The 4226-nt window shown below is 37.7% G+C and overlaps 1 protein-coding gene across 1 annotated transcript in view; it reads right to left on the reverse strand.

Annotated features, from left to right (window-relative positions):
* Window positions 1-4226, reverse strand: part of Smp_176040 (eukaryotictranslation initiation factor,putative) — a gene marked incomplete at both ends in the record, with an annotated part of 61836 nt that overhangs the window by 37207 nt on the left and 20403 nt on the right. The window lies entirely within an intron of this gene.

Genomic DNA, 4226 nt, shown 5'->3' on the forward strand with positions numbered 1-4226 from the left:
CGTATTGCCTCGATATAGCCTTAATTCACAGAGTGAACATCAACTCTGAGATGCAGGTACATCCAGCTGATGAGTCCCAAATAGGAAGAAACGCGCGTCAAACTGGATTCCACTGCTAGCTACTATCTATCTTTGCTTATCAGTCAGTCAGTCAGCTACAACGTAGGACCAGGCACATATATGCATCGGTCCAAGTTGCCATACCTCGTTAGCACAACAAGATGAACACCGGATTCATAGAAGTAATTAATTTAGTGGTGGTAGTATATAAAGAAAGGTTGTATATAAGGATATAGTATAGGAAGGAAAAAAGTTATGAAGCAATTTTAATCTCAAGGTTTAAGGGAAGATAAAGAGTGTATACACCTTCGCCATTGTGATCGATTCTGAGCCATGTCACCTAGAGTCTCCAACCATTGGTTACGATAGTCACGCGGACCCCAACCAGGTAGTCTGCATCTGCCAACATGGCTCACACTAGAAGTTAGTGACTTCAAGCACTGATGCCATGTTTTGGTTTGGCCGCCCCTAACTCTCTTCCAACCATCCCCTACACTATTCAGCATTGCGCGTCGTGGTAATCGGTGTTCAGACATACGTAACACATGGCCCAACCATCTCAGTCGATGAAGATTCATCACCTCATCAACTGATTTACCATCATTCCCTAATACCCTGCGTCTAACCTCACTATTACTTACCCGGTGATCCCAGCAGATGCGAGCAATATTTCTAAGGCATCTGTGGTCAAATACTAGTAACCTACGAGTATATTCTACTCTTAATGGCCATGTTTCACAGCCGTAAAGTAGAACAGAGCGAACTGATGCGCAGTATACTCGTCCCTTAATTGATAGACGGATATCTCGTCTTCGCCATAGGTGACGTAAGTTGGCAAAAGCCAAACGAGCTTTTTGAATCCGTGCTGAGATTTCGTCAGACACCAACCCATTAGGGCTGATCAGACTTCCAAGATAAGTGAAGTTGTCCACGCGTTCGACTACTTCACTCCCTATCCTTAGTTCAGGTGTTGACGCAGGCCAGTCCTGGAGTAACAATTTACATTTGGATGGGGAGAAACGCATCCCAAACATGCTGGCATTATTACTCAGTTCTAACAGAAGACTCTGCATTTTGCCAGCGTCTTCAGCAAACAGGACTATGTCATCTGCGTATTCTAAGTCGATAAGTGAACCACCTGGTAGGAGATCAATTCCTGTAAATTCAGTTGAAGAAAGTGTTATTTCCAGCAACAGGTCTATAATGAAGTTAAACAAAAATGGGGTTAGTGGACAGCCTTGACGTACACCACTTGAGGTTGTAAAATCAGATGACAGTTCGCCATAAGCTCTCACTCGACTGATAGTGTTCGAGTAAAGAGCCTTCACAAGGTTTATGTACTTCTCAGGTACACCTTTCAATGACAGACACTGCCACAGAACCTCTCGGTCTACAGAGTCAAATGCTGCTTTCAAGTCAAGAAAAACTATCATTGTCGGACGCCGATAAGCATGTCTGTGCTCTAAAACTTGACGAATGGTGAATATGTGGTCGATACAGCCACGACCAGGTCTGAAGCCAGCCTGATTTTCTCGTGTTTGCAGTTCACGAGTCTTAGTTAGGCGCCTGATAATTATTGAGGCTAGTATTTTAGATACTATCTTTGCTTATAAGTCATAACAGCTTCATTGAACGACAAAAAATTTAGCTTAGGATTTATACTATCAAAATATCTTGACTTATAGTACCTATGTTCTTGAAAATAAACAAATAATTACAAAGAAAAATCTTTTTGGTAAAGTTTTGTTGTCTAAGTTGGATAGTTTGATCAAAGGACAAAATCATCATACGCAACGAAATAAATATTGTGGGTCAAGTGACATGAAGAACTATTATTATGCGAAGAGGCTCTCATAAAAGTAAACATCTTTGATTGCTATCATGAAAATGGTGTCACAAATGATAACTAGATGGAATAAACAAAATAGAACTGTTGGGATGAAAATGTGGGGTTAAATTTTATGTACGAAAGATATATTTCATCATATTATCGTACTATACTAATTTAGCTTTAAGATTGAGTAATTCTAAATAAATGTATAGGTTCTTGTTATTCCGTTGTTGAACATCAAGGGTTTAATCTAATCACTATATGAGTGTATTGGTCCTTTGAATAGATACAATGATAATCAATATTAGAATGTACTTAAGATATCATCCATTCAGTGAATTTATGCGCTCACGCCACCAATAGTCATATTTAGTCGTGAATGTCAACAATGGGAAAATACAAAAGTTGGTGGTTACTACGATCTAACATAGGTGTTAGGGTCCAGTCCTAGTGAACTCCACTTCTATGTATTACTTCCTGTACAACTAACAAGATAATTGTGGTCATCCCTTCACTGACACAACTAGGCCGTAGCTGGTATCTTGATGTGGTGATAAGGTTTCCATATGGTAACAACTCAATAAAGCTAATATTGTCTAGATCACGTTCTAGGTAGATCGGCTGGATAGGGGTGAGAAAACAAAACAGTAAATAAGAAAGTCTTACTACCCACTACTGGAGCGTGACAACGACATTATTTACGGACACACAGTATCTCAAAGACATACACTTAACTATCACCTAACAAAATCCTTATTTTAGCTGGAATAGTCGTAAATTGGAAAAAGGTTAGGGGCACGAATATCAAAACATAGAGTCACTTGATGAATTTAGTGACTGTTGACCTGAGCAGTTCCAAGAGTCGCAGATCTTTTAGTTGAAGAAGGCATAATAACCGTAATTTACGGACGGAGAGGAATAAGGTGACACAGCTCAAAATCGGTGGTAGTGATAGTGCAATCATGGTTAGTTTTATTTCAAAATCTCATTTGTTCTTAGAACTTTTCCTCACTATTAGTTTACCAATAGCGCTAATACTATTTACCTCAGGTGCTTCATATCTTGTTACGTCGCTCTTTTTCTCTTTAATTTTTGATGTAAAATGTGGCAAATGGAACCGATACATACTTGTGTCGAGTTTTGCGATATCACCGATGCTAGAGCTGTAGATGCAAATTTAAACGTCAAGGCTAGATGAATACATTTTATAAACAGTAGTTCATAAACCTTAGTCACCCAACACAGTGTATTGAAGAGAACTAATTTTTGGAAATAATAAAGTTTAATGAATTTGCAAAGATGGGTATTACCAAAAACTCACCAAACTAGTAATCCTAGAAACAACGCAATTTGATCAAGAAGTATTAGATGAACACAAACGAATGTATTGTATTTGGAATTCAAAATCGAAACATCAATACAAGGGAATCATTGGTTCATTCAAACACCACATTCACATCACAATAAACCCTTCTTCAGTAACAATATTCACTGAAGGTCTTCTTAATAAACAACGATTTGATTAGGCCTACTATGACTTGGGATATCATCCCAGTATGCAGTGCATGTCCGGCGCAATTCAGTCAGACGTGAGAAATAAAGACTACAGCCATAGCAAAATACACAGCATAATCTAGCTTCCTAATAAAAATTACATGATAATATGACAAATTCGATGACTACATGAACGTGAATATGATCATTATTTTGGCTTGCGATGCATTGGGTTAACTAACAACGTTGAATTTAAACCTACCCTTGATGTACTTTTGTAGCAACTGAATATAAGCGCCAAAAATTCATCTGATGACCTGTGGTTAGAATAGAAACTCTAAACCCCGAGGGTAGGGTTAGTAAATTTCCTACTCTACTAGGCATTACATTTCAAATTTTTCTATGTTGAATAGTGGAACGTTTGAGTATTTAAATTAATATAACGCCATGCTCTACTTGTTCCCCGTGTTATGTAATAAACATTAAAACCATACCATTGAGAGCCTTCTGGATTTTATTATCCAACAAATGTACGAGGAGTTAGTAATGACATTCATCTATTCCAAAAGTAGTCCACATATATATGGATCCTTACTGTGGCGGACCAAAAATTATATTAACTCAAAAATAACAGTAAAGTTATTCCATCTAAATGGTAATATTATAGTATACCAATTATAAGTTATAAACACAAATAAAGTTAAGGGACGTTACTTAAGTCAGCAGATTGTTGCGTGTTCGGTTGCTTTTGGTACCAGAATCCACAATTATAGATAATTAACAATTCTAGTGAGGTTGATATGGTTCCAGTAATACAGCCAAACGTAGAATATAATGGAAA

This window comes from Schistosoma mansoni (assembly GCF_000237925.1).
Source record: "Schistosoma mansoni, WGS project CABG00000000 data, chromosome 1 unplaced supercontig 0135, strain Puerto Rico, whole genome shotgun sequence".
NCBI classification, from domain to species: domain Eukaryota; kingdom Metazoa; phylum Platyhelminthes; class Trematoda; order Strigeidida; family Schistosomatidae; genus Schistosoma; species Schistosoma mansoni.